The following is a 22,673-nucleotide window of genomic DNA, read 5'->3' on the forward strand; positions in this document are numbered from 1 at the left end:
CCATTTGGTCAAATGCTTAATTAAACCTGAGGAGAAAAAAACAAACTTGAATTGACTGAGATTTGGATTACTGTATATCACATAACTGCGTTTCTCATAGAACGCCAGTTAAGAGTCTGATGCTACTAATCAACAACTAATTTCCAGGATTTATAAGTCATTGCTGCTAAAAGTAATTAACGAGAATGTTTTTTGTGAAAAAACATGACTCCTCTTGCATTAAAGCAAACAAACCTGACACAGAGAAGTGCGTCTATGCGTGTTATGGTAAAAATACCATTCCTGCATAAGAACCAGCTCCCTTCCTTTCATTTTTCCTGCTTTCACTTTGCGGTGTAACATTAAATTCACCTGATTATACTGCAGCCTGGGACCGAGTCACTTCTTTAACATGTTTAAAAACGCTCTCGTGTGCCCTTTGTACCTCACATATATTGTTTAAGCATGTTGACCCCATCCCCATCCTTTTTTGATCTATAGGGGCGAAGAATATCCACCGTGCAGCTTCACTTCTCTTTGATGAGAAATTAATGAGTCCCACGTTATTTGCAGATGAAAGTGCGAGCTGGATAGGTCAAAGTGATGAAAGGGCTTTTGGAGATTTAACTGAAGTCAAGTGGTCTCAGTATTTGATGACTGATCGACCCATCTCCACCTTATTTCATTGACATCTTGAAATAAATTACTGTACATAATGTTCATACTGCATGAAAGCTGACGAATCTTAGACAGGTCCTGTATATATGTGCTTGGAATAAAATCAGTTGCTCGCCTCATATTTCTTCATTCAAAGTGACTTAAGATATGCAGTGTGGGTTATGTAGTGTTCAAACAGTTATTAAATGTCCTATACCAGTCATTCTCAAACTGTGGTACGTGTCCCGTTAGTTGAATGCCAAATTATCAATTAAGTGATTACTGTTTTATTTCCCAATATTCAAACATTGTTACTGTTCAAACTGTGTGTAATGTTACAGCGGCAAACATATCAATTATTATACTTGTATATACTATACTATACTTGCATTATACTTATAAAACCTCAGCCTTGATTTTCATGAACATTTAGGCCTAGTACGCTTCTGTATTTTAATTATGGTGGTACTTCGTTTAAAAAAAATAAAGTTTGAAAACCACTGTCCCATATAGAAAGTCCACATTTTCATTTTTAAATATTTTTTCTATGAAAAAAAAGAGACCACTTTTAATGTCAATACTTTATGTCAAAAAAGATACCCCAACTGACACCCTTAGTTCAAAACAATGGAAACTACTGTATAAGAAATGTACAATAAACTGGTTGTGTATGCACAACCTAGAGCTAAAACTGTACTGTATTAAACCATACTAGTACCAAATCGATACTTTAAAAATGGTGCCCAGACCAGTACTTAAAGAATTGAAAGTGTGCACATTTTTGTGAAACCCCCCCCCCACCAAAACTATACTTTTTTTAATATATTTTTAAAAATTTTGTGACATTAAAGTTGAACAAACTTGTAATTTCAATATTTCATTGATATTAATTAAATGATAACTTAGTAATACATTAAAAAAATAGAAGTAAAAGCTACAACACATTTTAGTAATAATTGCAGCAATATAGGACATAGAGAATCTGCAAAAAACGACTTGAGTTGTAATGTTTGGCGCTCAAAATTCCAGGTGTTCACGAATGCAACCTTACTCGCCGTAACTGTCATTATTAGAGGCCTACTGAAATGAATTTTTTTTATTCAAACGGGGATAGCAGATCCATTCTATGTGTCATACTTGATCATTTCACGATATTGCCATATTTTTGCTGAAAGGATTTAGTATAGAACAACGACGATAATGTTCGCAACTTTTGGTCTCTGATAAAAAAAAAGCCTTGCCCCTACCGGAAGTAGCGTGACGTAGTCAGTTGTTCACCTCCTCATATTTTCCTATTGTTTTCAACGCAGCTAGAGCGATTCGGACCGAGAAAGCGACGATTATCCCATTAATTTGAGCGAGGATGAAAGATTCGTGGATGAGCAACGTTAGAGTGACGGACTAGAATGCAGTGAAAGACATATCTTTTTTCGCTCTGACCGTAACTTAGGTACAAGCTGGCTCATTGGATTCCACACTCTCTCCTTTTTCTATTGTGGATCACGGATTTGTATTTTAAACAACCTCGGATACTATATCCTCTTGAAAATGAGAGTCGAGAACGCGAAATGGACATTCACAGTGACTTTTATCTCCACGACAATACATCGGCGAAGCTCTTTAGCTACTGAGCTAACGTGATAGCATCTGGCTCAAATGCAGATAGAAACAAAATAAATAAATCCCTGACTGGAAGGATAGACAGAAGATCAACAATACTATTAAACCATGGACATGTAACTACACGGTTAATAATTCTCAGCCTGGCAAAGCTTAACAATGCTGTTGCTAACGACGCTGAAGCAAACTTAGTAACTTAGCAACCGGACCTCACAGAGCTATGATAAAAACATTAGCGCTCCACCTACGCCAGCCAGCCCTCATCTGCTCATCAACACCCGTGCTCACCTGCGTTCCAGCGATCGACGGCGAGACGAAGGACTTCACCCGATCACAGATGCGGTTGGCGGCTAGCATCGGCTAGCGCGTCTGCTATCCAAGTAAGTCCTCCTTGTTGTGTTGCTACAACCAGCCGCTAATACACCGAACCCACCTACAACTTTCTTCTTTGCAGTCTCCATTGTTCATTAAACAAATTGCAAAAGATTCACCAACACAGATGTCCAGAATACGGTGGAATTATGAAATGAAAACAGAGCTTTTTGTATTGGCCTCAATGGGGGAGCCATACCTCTGTTCTACTGGCTACGTCACGCGCATACATCATATCCAAAGGAGTTTTCAACCGGAAGTTTAGCGGGACATTTAAAATTGCACTTTATAAGTTAACCCGGCCGTATTGGCATGTGTTGCAATGTTAAGATTTCATCATTGATATATAAACTATCAGACTTCGTGGTCGGTAGTAGTGGGTTTCAGTAGGCCTTTAAGGAAGTGCTGTCACTGTGTTGTTGTTGTGGCTACTGGCTATGCTAGCACCGCAATGTTATGAGCGCTGCTGTTTTTAGGGTGTTAAAGTCGGCGATAAAATAAAAAAGTGTCGGATTCTGCGGGCTTCTTTCAGGACGCTATATTAAGAAAACACGACGTTACTTGTACAATATCACCGCCAAGCACTTGAATCCAGATTCACTTGCTGCAGGCAGCTGAGTCTGCATTTATTTAGAGACAAAATAAAGCAACAATATCTTCTTCTTTTTTCGGCCTGGGCACTACTGTGTAAATTGGCACTGGTGCTATTATGGAACCGGGTTTTGGTGATCATATTGACCCAAATATAAGACAACCATGAACATATTTTTTTTAAAAAGTTTTCAGACTTGTAAAAATATAGGATGTTGTGTTTGGGTCAATACAGTACTTTGTTGAAGCACATTTTGCTGTATTCATTTGGTTGGATCCTATCCCAGCTGCACATGGGCAGAAGGCGGGGTACACCCTGGACAAGTCGCCACCTCATCGCAGGGCTAACACAGATAGACAGACAACTTGATAATTGTATTTAATTTGTCTATTGCGACCAAACAGGCTGCAACATGGTTCACTGTGTGCATCTCTTCCAGCACACGAGTGTGCTTATTTACCAGCAGAATTAAATAAGCAGAGTAAATCATCTTGTCAGCCATCCACAATCTTTGTCTTGGTGGGTGGAGGCGTACTGTTAGCTTACACACACAGGAGGCATTGACAGAGTACCTCGCTAGTTGCGACTAGAAGAACCGCAAAAAATAAAGGAAGAAGGATAATTGCAAAGTCAAATGTTTGATGTGGGAATATTTGCGCCTTAAACCAAATGAGCAACATGAGCCCGTCAACACGAATCAACAGGCCAGTTTGCCAAATGTTTTGGATGGTAATGGCAACAACAATAACAAAAAACACAGACCACAAAACACAGTTTTTTCAACCTGGAAAAAATGCATTTCAAGATTTTTAATATTTATCGAAGTGCAATTTTTGCTTGAAGAAATTGTGGGTAATTTTTTTTTAGTTTGTTAAATTTCCTGACTTGCCAATTACAGTGGGAAAAAAGTACTAATGAGAAATAAATGTTTATCCCGTTTTACCTTGTTACTTGTACCGTACTTTTCGGGCTATAGAGCGCACTGGTATTTAAAACGCACCCACCAAATTTTAGAATAAATAAATAGCCGCAGTAGACTATAAGCCGCAGATATATACAATACAAAATATTGTTTTAATGTTTATTTAGATACCTTAAAGGCCTACTGAAACCCACTACTACCAACCACGCAGTCTGATAGTTTACATATCAATGATGAAATCTTAACATTGCAACACATGCCAATACAGCCGGGTTAACTTATAAAGTGCAATTTTAAAATTCCCGCCACACTTCCGGTTGTAAAACTCCTTTGGATATGATTTATGCGCGTGACGTCACAAAAGCAACGGAAGTGGTTGGACCCCATCGGACCCGATAGAAAAGCCTCTTGTTTTCTTTGACAAAATTCCACAGTATTCTGGACATCTGTGTTGGTGAATCTTTTGCAATTTGTTTAATGAACAATGGAGACGGCAAAGAAGAACGTTGTAGGTGGGATCGATCGGTGTCTTAGCGGCTAAGTACAATACTGTAATATCCGTGATATTTGCATTAGTGAATTTTTTTTTTAAGGGTTTGGGGAACGCGCATGCGCGAGTGAGTTGGCGGAGAACTTGAGTGTGTGTGATTGTGACTTTTGGCTAACAGCAGCTCGTGTATGTGTGTGCGTTACTTTTTGAACTACAACCAGTTACCGCTTGTTAATAAAGCGATTGAGCAATTTGTTTAATGGACACTGGAGACTGCAAATAAGAAAGTTGGAGCCGGTGGAGCAGCGGACTACAGCAACACCAACACCAGGAGGTTGTGTTGTGTTTTGAGCAGGATAGCAGACGCACTACGGTGAGTCTAGCTTTGGCTTCCCAACATTTGATCGATTGCCCGTACGTGCGTTTCGATATGTGCATGTGACATACGTAACTTTGGGGAAATATATGTTTCTTGCCGACTCTGATGGCGGCCGGGGTGTCGTCAAAAGCGTACAACGCCCGCCGCCGCATCTAAGTTAGCTACGCAGCTAGGTTAGCTTCTGTTTTTTAGCTTCGCCAAGCTGAATATTATTAATCGTGTATTTACATGTTCATGGTTTAATAGTATTATTGATCTTCTGTCTATCCATCCAGTCAGGGTTTTTCTTAATTTAGTTTCTATCTGCATTTGAGACTGGCGCTATCGCGTTGGCTAAGTAGCTAGGTTAGCTTCTGTTTTTTTTTAGCTTCGCCAAGCGGAATATTATTAATCGTGTATTTACATGTTCATGGTTTAATAGTATTATTGATCTTCTGTCTATCCATCCAGTCAGGGTTTTTTTAAAATTTAGTTTCTATCTGCATTTGAGACTGGCGCTATCGCGTTGGCTACGTTGCTAGGTTAGCTTCTGTTTTTTAGCTTCGCCAAGCGGAATATTATTAATCGTGTATTTACATGTTCATGGTTTAATAGTATTATTGATCTTCTGTCTATCTATCCAGTCAGGTTTTTTTTAAATTTAGTTTCTATCTGCATTTGAGACTGCTGCTATCAAGTTGGCTACGTAGCTAGGTTAGCTTCTATTTTTTTAGCTTCGCAAAGCTGAATTATTAATCGTGTATTTACATGTTCAGTCACTGTGAATGTCCATTTCGCGTTCTCGACTCTCATTTTCAAGAGGATATAGTATCTAAAATGGTTTAAAATACAAATCTGTGATACACAATAGAAAAAGGAGAGAGTGTGGAATCCAATGAGCCAGCTTGTACCTAAGTTACGGTCAGAGCGAAAAAAGATACGTCCATCACTGCCTTTCAAGTCCTTCACTGTAACGTTCCTCATCTACGAATCTTTCATCCTCGCTCAAATTAATGGTGTAATCGTCACTTTCTCGGTCCGAATCTCTCTCACTCCATTGTAAACAACGGGAATTGTGAGCAGTACTACCGCTTGTGACGTCACGCTACTTCCGGTACAGGCAAGGCTTTTTTTTATCAGCGAGCAAAAGTTGCGAACTTTATCGTCGATTTTCTCTACTAAATCCTTTCAGCAAAAATATGGCAATATCGCGAAATGATCAAGTATGACACATAGAATGGATCGGCTATTCCCGTTTAAATAAAAAAAATTCATTTCAGTAGGCCTTTAATTGTTTCTAAACGATGCCTGTCACACGGCAGTAAAACGGCTGATTTAACAAAACAAAAGTCATTGTCATGGAGCCACTAGCTGTGAAGGGAAACAAACTAAATAACTCCATGTTGACGTTTTTGTGAATCTATGCAACTGAACTGTAACTGATGTGTTAGTGTTGGAATACAAAAAGAATGCCACTGTAAGTTACTAACACTAACATAGACTTAGCATATTCGCTAATGCTAACAACGCTGGCTTGATTACATTACGATAGCACGCTTCCTCCCACTTCCAAAGACATGCACCTGGGGATAGGTTGATTGGTAAGACTAAATTGGCCCTCATAAGTGAATGTGAGTGTGAATGTTGTCTGTCTATCTGTGTTGGCCCTGCGATGAGGTGGCGACTTGTCCAGGGTGTACACTGCCTTCTGCCCGAATGCAGCTGAGATAGGCTCCAGCACCACCCGCGACTCCAAAAGGGATAAGCGGTAGAAAATGCATGGATGGATACAAATATGCATGAAAACACTCATACAGACATCACACATGGGACGGTTTATCCATCCATCCATTCATTTTCTACTGCTTGTCACTTTCGGGGTTGCGGGGGGTGCTTGAGACTATCCCAGCTACATCTGGGCGGTAGGCGGGTACACCCTGGACAAGTCGCCACCTCATCACAAGGCCAACACAGATAGACAGACAACATTCACACTCACATTCACACACTAGGGACCATTTAGTGTTGCCAATCAACCTATCCCCAGGTGCATGTATTTGGAGGTTGGAACGGCTTAGTAAGTATGAATTGTTTTAGTTATATTGTAAAACTTACAAACGTTGCTTGGAGTAATGAATGAAGAATCCTTTCGAGCAGAAATGCTATAGACGGTTGTGCTTCTGTTTCAAGGGACGAAACAGGATTCAACCAGCAGCACCTGCAGTGAGCGAACTCGTCCAATAGATGGCGCAATTGCACAAAAAATAACACACATTTTCAGTGTCTCTGTCTGTGTTCTATGAAAACTATTTGTTGAATACAAAACATTATAGCCATTAGAGAAAACAAATCCATTAATTAGCCGCGCAGGGTTCGAAGCTTGGAAAAAAAAACATCGGCCTAAAGTCCAGAAAGTAAGTAAGTAAATTGTATTTGTAAAGCGTTTTTCACAGATAAAATCACAAAGCGCTGTACAAAACATAGGTGAAGTAAAACAACAATTCAATTTAAACATCACAAAAAGGATACAAAGTGGATTAAAAATGACAGTTAAAAGGTGCATTAACTAAAAGCTTTACTAAAAAGAGAAGTTTTCAAATGTTTCTTAAAAGTTTCAACACAGTCAAGATCACGAAGAGACTGGTGCAAATTGTTCCAGAGTCTGGGAGCTACAGCCTGGAATGCCAGGTCTCCACGGGTTTTAAAACAAGTTTTTGGGATCTTTAGAAGACCCTGGCCTGAAGACCGGAGGCTGCGCCCTGAAGAGTAGGGGCATAATAAGTCAGTGATGTACTGAGGGGCCCCACCATGCAACACACGGAATGTCAGGACTAAAATGTTAAACTCAATGCGGAATTTAACTGGAAGCCAATGAAGACTGGATAAAACGGGGGTGATATGGGCTGTTCTGGGTGCACCGGTCAACTCTGGCGGCCGCATTTTGTTCAGTCTGAAGTCTCTTTAGCGTTGACTTGTTAAAGAGAGTGACAAGAGAATTGCAATTAGTCAATGCGAGATGAAATGAACGTGTGAATGATCATTTCAAGATCCAATTTTGACAACAAATTTCTCACTTTAGAAATATTTCTGATATGATAATAACAGTTTTTGGTCAGTTGACGACAGTGACCCTCCAAAGACATGGACTGATCGAACACAACCCCAAGGTTTCTGAGGCTGCTTTTAACAGAGGCACCCAGATCACCAAGGGAGTTCTTGATCAGGAGGATCTTTTTATCGGGGGAAATTATCAGAGTTTCCGTTTTGTTGGAATTTATCTGGCGGAAATTTGAGTACAACCAGTTTTTGATACGGGATAGGCACTCCAAGAACTCAGACAAAAAGTGAAACTCTGAATCATTGAAGGAGCATAACAGTTGAATATCCTCTGCATAGAAATGATAAGAAACATTTTTAAAACGACTGATCAACCTCCCAAGCGGCATCAGATACAACAAAAATAAAACAGGCCTCAGAACAGGACACCACATGACAGGTTGGACACATTGTTCCTTACATCATTAAAAGCAACATTAAGAGTTCTCCCATTTATATAAGAAGTAAACCACTGGAGAACTGCAACAGAATGCATTATATTAATACCATATACAGATATTATTATTAAGTTAGTGCTTAATTTAGTCTCTAAATATTTTTGAAAAACTGCTCCAAATGTGTCAAATTTAAAAGCCCTCGCCAGGGCACCCCATGAATTGCAAATTGTGCTTAGGTCTGGGCTCTGACTCAAAGGGTGATCAAACACGAAGTAAAACACACTTAAATAAGTAAAAAGGTGCCATGCTGATAGAGGACTGCCCTTCACATCCAATGGGTTCAAATGTTTGAGAATGCATGTTTCTTAGACCCAAGTCTGCGACCAACATACGGACTGGAAGCTCACACTGCATGGGAAAAGTCCATTAAATAGCTTTCATGTCGTCTTCCAGCCGTGAGAAGCGGTGGGAAAATTCTAAAGGAGGATACTGGGGGAAGCTCAGGTAAGCCTCCAACAACAGGAGAGGGCTTTGTCTCCTAATGGTATCAATGCTGTTGTCTTGATCCAGTGACCGTGTGTTTGGAAACATCTCATATGATTAGATTTGAGTAAAGGACAGCCGATCTTTCTGCTTGTACTGACGGAAAGCCCCTTCAACAATAATCTGCTTTCAAGTGGGAGCACACAGCGACTAGTAAACGAGGGGCCTGAGGAGAAACATGAGGAGGGAGGGCATAACCTGCACTGGAGATAGCCGACGCAGCTCAACATTTTGGGGTATTCATGGTGCTTTGCCATGGTTGGCTTTGGTATACCTTTCCTCGTTCTTTTATGTGTTTTAGTCAGTGGTGGGCAGTCTAGGCCAGCAAGGTCTTCTCTGCAGGCCTAAACAAAAGAAGAAGAAGAAGAAAGATGAGGCACTGACCGACATTTACAACTTAAATTATAATATCTGTTCTGTGAAATTGTATTCAGTTGTTCGCAACAGTCTTCATGTTTGTGTTTAATTTTTTTCGCCCAGTTTTTCCTGAGCTTGCAGAATCAGGAGTGCATGCGGATGTCACCAAAAACTATAATGGAGCTGTTTTTAACCAATCCGATTTCAGATTTGACTCCCAGGGTCTGCTAGAAGGCACAATAATGTCAGCATTTGTATTTCCTCTGATTGGTTGATTAGTGTGTAGTAGGGTTGTACGGTATACCAGTACTAGTATAGCATCGCGGTACTAATGAATCAAAAACGGTACTATATTCTGTTTGAAAAGTGCTGGTTCCCATTTGTTTTTTTTACAGGCATGACGGCGCGTCGTCACGTCGTGACATTTCAGGGCTTTTTCGAGCAGAGGAGCATGTTCGGCAGCGCACAATCACGGAGTACTTACAAGCAGACACAATGTGTAGACAGAAAAGGAAGAATGGATGCATTTTGGCTTAAAAACTAACGATAAAGGTGAAGTTATTACACTTAGACGCCCTCAGGAAGAGGTGCTTTAAAACATGGCTAGCTAGTTAGCGGCTAACGTCCATCCGCAGTCGGCAGTGTTTTAGTTTCTTCTAAATCACTAATCTTCGCCTCCATGGCGACGAATAAAGTACGTTTTTTACCAGTATCATCCCTGCAGGACGAGGAATAGCTAAACATGCTTCACTACACCCCATAGTAGGATACAATAGCTCACCGGCATTACTGCTAACAAAAGATAGTGCTCTTGATTGGATCTACATCTAACATTCACTGTAATGATACCAAGTCGAATAGATGATAACTATGATTACATCGATATTTTTTATCGTCACAAAATCGTTTTTCTTTTTTTCTTTTTTTTAATTCATATTGTATTTATAAACTCAGGACCATTAATGTATATTAGTAACCTATCATTTCAAACAGGTACATTTCCAAACAAAATGAAAATAGCTAAAGTTGCACCAATTTATAAGACTGGAGACAAACATCAATTTACAAATTATAGACCTGTTTCTGTACTTCCACAATTTTCTAAAATCATTGAAAAACTGTTCAATAACAGATTAGAAAGTAAATAAAAATAGAATACTCGAAGAGAACCAATATGGATACAGAGCTAATGTTTCAACTTCAATGGCTTTAATTGAAATTACAGAAGAAATTACCAATGCAATAGATAGTAAAAAATGTGCGGCAGCGGTTTTTATGGATCTAACTAAAGCATTTGACACAATTAATCACAATATTTTAATCAAAAAACTAGAACGATATGGCATCAGAGGGTTAGTCTTAAACTGGATAAGAAGTTATCTAACGAACAGGAAACAATACGTGAAGCTAGGCGAACACACGTCTACAACGCTAAATATATCCTGTGGTGTACCTCAGGGATCAATACTAGGACCTAAATTATTCAATCTCTATATAAATGACATTTGTAAAGTTACAAAAGATTTAAAGTTAGTATTATTTGCGGATGATACAACAGCGTTTTGTTCAGGAGAGAACACACAGGAGATAATACAAATAATAACAGAAGAAATTAACAAATTAAAAAGATGGTTTGACAAAAACAGACTATCGTTGAATCTCAGTAAAACTAAGATAATGCTATTTGGTAACAGTAGAAGAGAAAGTCAAACACAAATACAAATAGACGGAATAGAAATTGAAAGAGTAAATGAAACCACATTTTTAGGTATAATGATTGATGATAAATTGAACTGGAAATCTCACGTAAAAAATATACAACATAAAGTTGCAAGAAACACGTCAATAATGAATAAAGCAAAACATGTTCTAGACCAAAAATCCCTTCATATTCTCTACTGCTCACTAGTGTTACCATATCTGAGTTACTGTGTAGAAATATGGGGAAATAACTATAAAAGTACACTTCATTCATTAACGGTGATACAAAAAAGATCAGTTAGAATAATACATAATGTTGGATATAGAGAACATACAAACCCTTTATTTATTGAATCAAAAATACTGAAATTCCACGACATAGTGAATTTGCAAACAGCTAAAATTATGCACAAAGCAAACTATAACCTGCTACCCAAGAATATACAACAATTCTTCTCAAAAAAAGAGGAGAAATATAAAAACGTAATTTAAAACATTTGTTTGCACGTACAACACTTAAGACCTTCAGTATATCAGTATGTGGAATTAAATTATGGAATGGATTAAGCAAAGCAATCAAACAATGTACTAATATGATACACTTCAAGGAACTCTTCAAACTTAAAGTGTTTACAAAGTACAAAGAAGAAGAACCATGACAAACATTCTCAATTTATTTCATCCATCCATTCATTCATTCTTAAAGTAATCTTACTTATCTCATCATATGAAATATGACTTACTTCACCAATTATTATTATTAAATTCTTACTATTATTTATTTATTTATTTTTATTGTGATTACTTATGGAGTTTATTGTGAAAAAATTGTGAACAGGAAGTGAACAAAAAGTTTTGCAACTGTTATGTAAAGAAAAGGGGTAGGATTAAATAAGCTCTGCTTCTTCCTACTCCTTTTCGAACATGTTGAAAAGAGAAACTGGAAATTGTGATGTATCATGTTGTATGCTTGCGTGTTCGAAATAAACTCTAACTCAAACTCAAACTCAAACTCAGGAAGTACGCCCCTGGACACATGAGGAATTTGAACATGACCAATGTAAGAGCCTGTAACTACTTGGTATCGGGTCGATACCTAAATTTGGGGTATCATCCGAAACTAATGTAAATTGTCAAACAACAGAAGAATAAGTGATTATTACATTTTAACAGAAGTGTAGATAGAACATTTTAAAACGGAAAACAACCAGATATTAACAGTAAATGAACAAGTGGATTAATAATACATTTTTACAGCTTGTCCTTCATAATTTTGACAAAATCATAGGATGATAAATGACACAATGTGTTTTCCGTTTTTTGTTTTTATGTTATCAAACCAAAAACCGGGAAACATGTTTTTCTATGTTAAACTATTTTTCTATTCCAAACGAAAAACGAATGTTCGTGACGTACACGGACCTTAAAAAGTTGGGTAATGTTTGTTAAGAAAAGAAAAGAGCTATAAGGATTATTCATAAAGCAGATTATCTAGAACACACTAACATATTATTTATTAATTCTGGTTTATTGAAACTACAGGAGCTAGTAAAGTTACAGACATTATGTGTTATGTTTAAGGCTAAAAGTAAAACATTACCAGCAAATTTACAAAAAAAGTTTGTCATCACTTCTGAGAATGAAGAGCATAGAAGAAAAGGTAATTTCAAACATCAGTATTCAAGGCCAACTATAAAACAAATGTGCATATCAGTGGTGTGGGTTAAATTATGGAATTCTCTTTACAATGAGATGAAATATTGTAGAAATATATTCCAATTGAAAAAAAGATATAAAGACAGAACAATAAGATCATATGGACAGCCGTAAGTGTCTACATGTATTATTGTACTTATTTTTTGTCTGGTTTTGTATTTGTTTTGTATCATCCCGTGAGGTGTATATTACTTTTTTTGTTCGGTTTGTACTTCATGAAGTTTTCCACTTGTTTTTTTTTGTGTGTGTTTTTTGTTTGTTTTCATTTTATTTGGATGTATTTGTTTGGTTTGTATGCTTGTGAATCTGGGCTATCCATTAAGTAGGACTACTTATTATGTTTAAGGGGTCAGGAAATATAACATTTTCTTCATCCTGTTCCTTCTCAAGCATAGGTGTGTAAATATGTGTTTAGTTGCTAAAGTTGAATTGCTTATTGATCAAAAATACACATCAATGAAGGAGATAAATAAAAAATGAATGAATGAATGAAAAAAAGGCCCAAGTACAAAATGCACTGCACCCCAGGCCACTGAGTTTAGTCTAACAGACTTACAAGTAGGGATGCGTACCAAATCTGAGATAAATGTACCGTTACACCACTAGTAGTATCCAGAGAAGGCTCCATACTTGTTAAATTGACAACACTGATCCCTCCTGCTAAATCTTCTTATTCTCTGGCAGACCAGGAGCGGATGAGCTGTGACGGGTACTACAAAATCCACATGTGGCAGTCCAAATGTATTTCTGGTGAGCTTCCACAAATAAATAAACATTTTGGTAACACTTTAGTATGGGGAACATATTCATAATTAATTAGTTGCTTATTAACAAGCAAATTAGATTAAATTAAAACCAACTCAGTGGCCTAGTGGTTAGAGTGTCCGCCCTGAGATGGGTAGGTTGTGAGTTCAAACCCCGGCCGAGTCATACCAAAGACAATACAAATGGGACCTGCTACCTCCCTGCTTGGCACTCAGCATCAGGGGTTGGAATTGGGGGTTAAATCACCAAAAAATATTCCCAGGCATGGCCACCACTGCTGCTCACTGCTCCCTTCACCTCCCAGGGGGTGAACAAGGGGATGGGTCAAATGCAGAGGACAAATGTCACCACACGTAGTGTGTGTGTGACAATCATTGGTACTTTAACATGCAAATTAGTAACATATTGGCTCTTAATTAGTCATTATTAAGTATTTATTAATGCCTTATTCTGCATGGCCTTATTATACAACCATCCATCCATCCATTTTCTACCGCTTATTCCCATCGGGGTCTTCCCTCAATAACCTCAGAATTATTGCTTATTCGTAACCCTAACCCTAACCTTAACCCTTATATGTTCCCCGAGTGTCCAAATAACTCTAAATTAAGTCTTTGCTACTTAGAATATGTTCCCCATTCTAAAGTGTTACCAACATTTTGTCAACTCTGCCACGTGCAGTTCATTACTATGCACAGTTATTATCATCATAAAGTATGTTCTTTTTGGCTTCCGTTTAAAACAGGGCTTATATAACTCTCCAGGTTTGACCTCCCAAGCTATTATTTTCATTCCTCGTGTATGAATTGGGTTATTGATGTTCTCTATTTACCAAATGAAATGAGACATATGGAACAGATGCAGGCAGTGTGTCCTAAAATGTGCGTACGTGTCTGTGTGCGGGTGATGCAGCATTGCTCCTAGATAGATAATAACATGCCAGAGTGATCGAGAGAGCAGTGAACACACACACGCACACATTGTCGGACCCTTGTAATAGGATCACTGAGTGATTGGTCCTGCATCAGTCACAGTGCAGCTGCAAATGTGCACAAATACACACACACACACACACACACACACACACACACACACACACACACACACACACACACACACACACACACACACACACACACACACACACACACACACGCACACACCAGATGGCCGTTCAGCGTATCACAGGAAGAGGAAAGCTGTTCTTTATCACAGAGGTTACTGTTGTTGAGGCCATCAGATAGCAGCGACATCATGTCCTTGTTGTGTGACTACATGTGTTTGCTCAGTTGTGTATGTGTGTGTGTCGGACTCAGAGCACATTTGTGTGTGTCTGCTTTAATAACATTAACTGCTGTATAATTCCCCCCCAAAAATGGATTAACTCGCTGGAATATAAAGACATTATAACATACATCCATAAACGTGGATGCATATGAAAAAGTGCAATATATTTATCTGTACAGTAATCTATTTATTCATATCTGCACCTTATTGCTCTTTGCAACGAAATGTAATTCTTATCTGTACTGTAAAGTTCAAATTTGAATGACAATAAAAGGAAGTCTCGAATGAGAGCGTTTCCCTCGCTTTGTCTTCGGGAGTAAAGTAGCTGACTGGAACAAACAGATGAGGGGTAGCAGATAGCAAGATGGGGATTTTTTTTTTTCATAACATTTCATTGCTTGAGTTTTCACTACATGGTTCAGGTGGCACGATATACATTTTTGCTCCCAGTTTTGAGGGGAAAAACTTGGACTTCCTCTGAGCAACATCAAAGCTCTTGCAAGTGGATAAAAAAGCCGATATGAATCTAATGTCTGCTGATGCAATTTCAGTGTAAACAGACTGACTAAACAGAGTGGATGTCCCCGGTCAACGTGAGCCTGATGTAATCAGAATACATGATTTAATATATGAAGGGTGTAGTGGTATGCCATAGTCTCAAATCTGGCGCAACTGCTTAGTTTGTGTGGAATCAAATGTAGCCATTTTTTAAAGTTAAACATCACATTTTAATATACGTTTCTTCCTGATTCAGTTTATTCTAACTATTAGAGCTACTTTGACAAAAATAAATTATTTTGTGTTTGATTTTTATAACCGGTAACTAGGGTTGTACGGTATACCGGTACTAGTATAGCATCGCGGTACTAATGAATCAAAAACGGTACTATATTCTGTTTGAAAAGTACAGGTTCCCGGGCATGACGCCGCGTCGTCACATCATGACATTGTTGGTTTTACGAGCAGAGGAGCATGTTCGGCAGCGCACAATCACGGAGTACTTACAAGCAGACACAGTGTGTAGACAGAAAAGGGATAAATGGACGCATTTTAGCTGAAAAACTGACGATAAAGGTGAAGTTATAACACTGAAACGCCCTCAGGAAGAGGTGCTTTAAAACATCAGAATCAGAAGAGTTTTTATTGCCATTGTTTGAGAACGGGTTCACAAACTAGGAATTTTACTTAGCGCAATCGTGCAACATAAACCATGGTTAGCTAGCTAGCAGCGAACATCCATCCGCAGTCGACAGTGTTTTAGCTACTTCTAAATCACCAATCCTCGCCCCCATGGCGACAAATGAAGTAAGTTTCTTACAAGTATCATCCCTGCAGGACGAGGAATAGCTAAACATGCTTCACTACACACCGTAGGGGGATACGATAGCTCACCGGTGTCACCGCTAACAAAAGCTACCGCGTCTGAATGTAAACTAATGCCATGGATGGATCTACACCTGACATCCACCAAGTACAATAATGTATCTAGTCAATACTACTATGATTACATCAATATTTTTTATCGTCACAAAATTTTATTTCCTTTTTAAAAAAATCATATTATGTTTATAAACTCAGTAAATATGTCCCAATGTATGATCCTGTAACTACTTGGTATCGGATCGATACCTAAATTTGTGGTATAATCCAAAACTAATGTAAAGTATCCAAACAACAGAAGAATAAGTGAATATCACATTTTAACAGAAGGGTAGACAGAACATGTTAAAAGAGAAAACAACCAGATATTAACAGTAAATGAACAAGTTGATTAATAATCCATTTTTACAGGTTGTCCTTTATAATTTTGACAAAATAATAGAATGAATAATGACACAATATGTTACTGCACACGTCAGCAGACAAATTAGGAGCCTTTGTTTGCTTACTTACTATTAAAAGACAAGTTGTCTTGTATGTTCACTATTTTATTTAAGGACAAAATTGTTCTTCAGTTGCAATAAGATTTTTTGTTAAAATAAAGCTGATAATGCCATTTTTTCTGGTCCCCTTTATTTAGAAAAGTATTAAAAGGTATCGAAAAGTATCGGAATACATGTTGGTAGCATTTAAATTGTGCTTCGGTTAGGAAGCAGATCTCTACTCAAATAGTGCGGTCATTGTCTTTGTGCTATTTTGTGGTAATTTGTTATGAAATAAAATGTCTGAATTGAACAATTATTAAAATACTGAGAGTTTAAGCAAAGTATTCTTTGACCCTTTGGTGAGCTACTCAAAATCAGCTGAGGTATCATGCAATAAGAGCTGCGTGGATTTCTACTAAAAAGGGAACAACATATCAGAAATCAGATGTATTAAAGTGTGCGCACGCACTAATCCAAGCACATTTCTTTTTCACGTCCAAATCAATGTGGAATTGACCGCACATGTTTGCGTGGCTAGGCCCACTCCTAAATACTCAAATCATATTGAAATCAGCAATGTGCCCCAGATGTGCAGACCCTGCTCAGAACTCAGTCGGAGTCAGTAGAAGGTGCTTCTTTCTCAAGTTCCCAGCGTACGAAGGAGAAGTGAGTGGGATAGCGTGTGCAGCCCTGTCAAGGCTGTCGGCTCCGAAAACCGCACACAGGCTGAAATGAAAAAGAAATGGTCGGACATCGGGAAGAAAGTGAAGAAAAAGATGGATGCGCACAACCAAAACAGGCGAGGGGATGGGCAATCAAGTAGTGCTCCACCTCGTTGGAAAAGTAGTCACCGCAATAATATGTACAACTTTAGAAGAGGCGGGTGACACTGTTTACCCCAAATATAAATATAATTGGTGTAATTTACAACAAGCCTACTCACAGCCAGAATACATTTTTATGTGAAAAGTATTTACTATTTGTTTTGCAGTCTTTTAAATGTAAACATGCCAGCATATCAAACAGGATACGTTAGACTTTGACTTCTGTTTGATTACTCAATGTATTATGATAACATAGGAGAACTACTTGCAGTTGCAGCCACGTGACACAAAGTCAGGCCATTCCTCCACCGTCTCCGCTGCCATCGTGCCACAACCACGGTGGCCCGACTGGCCAAGCTGTGGTGGGGTCACAGGAACGAACACATTGTGACAGCAACATGAGGCAAAATGATCGCCTACATAAATTATTGACGTCCTCACAAATATTAAAGGCCTACTGAAATGAAATGTTTTTATTTAAACGGGGATAGCAGATCCATTCTATGTGTCATATTTGATCATTTCGCGATATTGCCATATTTTTGCTGAAAGGATTTAGTAGAGAACATCGACGATAAAGTTTGCAACTTTTGGTCGCTGATAAAAAAAGCCTTGCCTGTACCGGAAGTAGCGTGACGTCGCAGGTTGAAAGGCTCCTCACATTTCACCAGTAGCGAGAGTGATTCGGACCGAGAAAGATTTCATGAAAGATTCATGGATGAGGAACGTGAGAGTGAAGGACTACAGTGCAGTGCAGGACGTATCTTTTTTCGCTCTGACCGTAACTTAGGTACAAGGGCTCATTGGATTCCACACTTTCTCCTTTTTCTATTGTGGATCACGGATTTGTATTTTAAACCACCTCGGATACTATATCCTCTTGAAAATGAGAGTCGAGAATGCAAAATGGACATTCACAGTGACTTTTATCTCCACGACAATACATCGGCGAAGCACTTTAGCTACGGAGCTAACGTGATAGCATCGGGCTTAACTGCAGATAGAAACAAAACAAATAAACCCCTGACTGGAAGGATAGACAGAAAATCAACAATACTATTAAACCATGGACCTGTAACTACACTGTTAATGCTTTCCAGCCTGGCGTAGCTTAACAATGATGTTGCTAACGACGCCATTGAAGCTAACTTAGCTACGGGACCTCACAGAGCTATGCTAAAAACATTAGCTATCCACCTACGCCAGCCAGCCCTCATCTGCTCATCAACACCCATGCTCACCTGCGTTCCAGCGATCGACGGAGCGACGAAGGACTTCACCCGATCATCGATGCGGTCGGCGGCTAGCGTCGGATAGCGTGTCTGCTATCCAAGTCAAAGTCCTTCTGGTTGTGTTGCTGCAGCCCGCCGCTAATACACCGATCCCACCTACAGCTTTCTTCTTTGCAGTCTTCGTTGTTCATTAAACAAATTGCAAAAGATTCACCAACACAGATGTCCAGAATACTGTGGAATTTTGCGATGAAAACAGAGCTTTTTGTATTGGATACAATGGTGTCTGAATACTTCCGTTTCAACCATTGACGTCACGCGCATACGTCATCATATATAGACGTTTTCAACCGGAAGTTTCGCAGGAAATTTAAAATTGCACTTTATAAGGTAACCCGGCCGTATTGGCATGTGTTGCAATGTTAATATTTCATCATTGATATATAAACTATCAGACTGCGTGGTCGGTAGTAGTGGGTTTCAGTAGGCCTTTAATATGAATATCAAGCATTAAATACATTGGTGAAAAAGGGAAATTAGTGTCGTTGCCTCAATCTATTTACATTGTTGAAATCAAATATTGGCAAAGCCTGAACAACCACCTCTGTGTGTCGCCCAAGTATCCACAGCCTGTAGAAAGGTGCGTATGTGAAGCATGAAGTTGGCGTGAGGAAGCGCACATTTCCACGTCTCGTCCATTCTTGATACTTCCAAAGTTTGCTGTGAAAAAGTGTGTACGCCAGGTCTTTGTGTGTACGCCCGCTTAATACCTGAGGCCCCTAGTGAACTACTGGTAACTCAGCAGCTACTGGTTGGTGAGGCCTGGTATAATAGTTTACAAGGGTTCTTTTTCGGAAAGTACAACAATTCCAAAACAGTCTGAACTGTTATGATCCGCTGCCTGAATCATAGTCTGTTTGTTATGATCCGCTGCCCGGATCATAGTTTGTTTACGTTTTCAAGTCACATGTGTTTTCAGCACCTTGTTTTGTTTCTGTTGCCATGATGGCAGATTGTGATCACCTGCCTCTGGTTAGCGTTCGGGATGCGCACCTGTTGCCCGAGCGCTAATCAGAGGGCTATTTAGTCTTCGCCCGGGCGGCACTCTGCCGGGCTGCCTAATTTGCTTTCACGCAACAGCTAACGACCACTTTGTTTCCTGCTAGCTTTCAGGCTATGTATTTTTGCTTGCTAGCTCCCACGCTAGCCCCATTGTTTTTTGTCTTCCGTGCTATGAGCACGTTTTTGTTTTTTTTCTGTCTGATTTATTTGTGGAAATAAATCATTTTCCTACCTGCAAGCTGTGTCCGAAGCCGTCTGCATCCTTGGGAGAACACCTCGCACCACGATGCGACCAGGTCGTTACAGTAGGCAGCCAGCAAGAAGTTCTCCCGCAACGAGCACGTCGGAGGAGATGGACGAAGGTGCGTGGATGGTGTTGCGAGCAATGGAGGCGGAGACTCTCCGCTATTCCCCCTCGGAGCGCCAGGACCTGATCTGGGGTCCTAACGGAAAGTTGGTCCCAATCCACTCCGTTTGGCCCGAGGACATCGCCACACCTCCGCACCACCGGACGCGTCAGCGAAGACGGAAGCCACCCAAGAGGTCTTCACTTCGCTGCCAAGACGCGCCACTCCCTCAAACTCCTCCACCGGTACACAGCAAGCTACGTTCAGCCCAAATTCCCCTCTTCTAAGGTCTGTTAATCACTGGGACTGCAGCTATGACGTCATTCCGTCGGCACCCCCTGATGACACGCCGCTTGATGACGTTGTCCCGTCCATTTTGGATGACGTCATAGACAAAGACTTTTTTAGACATTATGTCAATTCTTCCTGCCAGCCATTTTCAAGTGACTTTAATTCTGCAATTAAACATTATCAGGGCATTTTTTTAAGGACTAAATCTAGTCAGTCCCAGTCTCAAGTGGTGGGTGACAATAGACATTTTGGACAATTTAGAGGAGAGGATTCTGCCCTCCCCCTGACCTCCCTCCACCCACCCTTGAAGACGGTTCCAATCCGCAAGGAGCGCGTCTGGGATCCGCTTTTTGAGGGGGGGGGGGGATAGTACTGGGAGCTGTGCGAGTGGGGTGGCACAACGGCGTGCTAAGCCGCAACCTCCTGCTCGGCCACCGCCACCTGTCCTTCGGCGGGCTAAGCCACAACCTCCTGCCCGGCCGCCACCACCGGTTTTTCGGCCTGCTAAGCCGCAACCGCCAGCTAGGCCACCTGCACCTAAGCTAGCGCCAAGGCTAAGGCTAGCACCAGCTCCACCACAGGTTCCAGTACCTGCACCTCGGCTGGTTCCCACACCAGTACCTGCACCTCGGCTGGTTCCCGCACCAGTACCTGCACCACGACTGGTTCTCGCACCAGTACCTGCACCACGACTGGTTCTCGCACCAGTACCTGCACCACGACTGGTTCTCGCACCAGTACCTGCACCACGACTGGTTCTCGCACCAGTACCTGCACCACGACTGGTTCTCGCACCAGTACCTGCACCACGACTGGTTCTCGCACCAGTACTTGCACCACGACTGGTTCTCGCACCAGTACCTGCACCACGGCTGGTTCTCGCACCAGCACCTGTACTACGACTGGTTCTCGCACCAGCACCGGCTGCCACGACAGCGACTCCGGCTGCCACGACAGCGACTCCGGCTGCCACGACAGCGACTCCTGCTGCCACGACAGCGACTCCTGCTGCCACGACAGCGACTCCGGCTGCCACGACAGCGACTCCGGCTGCCACGACAGCGACTCCTGCTGCCACGACAGCGACTCCTGCTGCCACGACAGCGACTCCGGCTGCCACGACAGCGACTCCGGCTGCCACGACAGCGACTCCGGCTGCCACGACAGCGACTCCGGCTGCCACGACAGCGACTCCGGCTGCCACGACAGCGACTCCTGCTGCCACGACAGCGACTCCTGCTGCCACGACAGCGACTCCGGCTGCCACGACAGCGACTCCGGCTGCCACGACAGCGACTCCGGCTGCCACGACAGCGACTCCTGCTGCCACGACAGCGACTCCGGCTGCCACGACAGCGACTCCTGCTGCCACGACAGCGACTCCTGCTGCCACGACAGCGACTCCTGCTGCCACGACAGCGACTCCTGCTGCCACGACAGCGACTCCTGCTGCCACGACAGCGACTCCGGCTGCCACGACAGCGACTCCGGCTGCCACGACAGCGACTCCGGCTGCCACGACAGCGACTCCTGCTGCCACGACAGCGACTCCGGCTGCCACGACAGCGACTCCGGCTGCCACGACAGCGACTCCGGCTGCCACGACAGCGACTCCGGCTGCCACGACAGCGACTCCGGCTGCCACGACAGCGACTCCGGCTGCCACGACAGCGACTCCTGCTGCCACGACAGCGACTCCGGCTGCCACGACAGCGACTCCGGCTGCCACGACAGCGACTCCGGCTGCCACGACAGCGACTCCGGCTGCCACGACAGCGACTCCGGCTGCCACGACAGCGACTCCGGCTGCCACGACAGCGACTCCTGCTGCCACGACAGCGACTCCGGCTGCCACGACAGCGACTCCTGCTGCCACGACAGCGACTCCTGCTGCCACGACAGCGACTCCTGCTGCCACGACAGCGACTCCTGCTGCCACGACAGCGACTCCGGCTGCCACGACAGCGACTCCGGCTGCCACGACAGCGACTCCGGCTGCCACGACAGCGACTCCTGCTGCCACGACAGCGGCGACTCCGGCTGCCACGACAGCGACGTCGACTCCTCCGGCTGCCACGGCGACGTCGACACCTACCGCTTCCACGGCGACGTCTCAGCGACCTCGAGTGGTCCGGCTGCGCAAGCAGCTCTCTCAGAGGTCAGGTAATGGACGCCAGTGGCGCAAACAGCAGCGACATC

The sequence above is a fragment of the Entelurus aequoreus genome, linkage group LG06 (genome assembly GCF_033978785.1).
Source record: "Entelurus aequoreus isolate RoL-2023_Sb linkage group LG06, RoL_Eaeq_v1.1, whole genome shotgun sequence".
NCBI lineage: Eukaryota > Metazoa > Chordata > Actinopteri > Syngnathiformes > Syngnathidae > Entelurus > Entelurus aequoreus.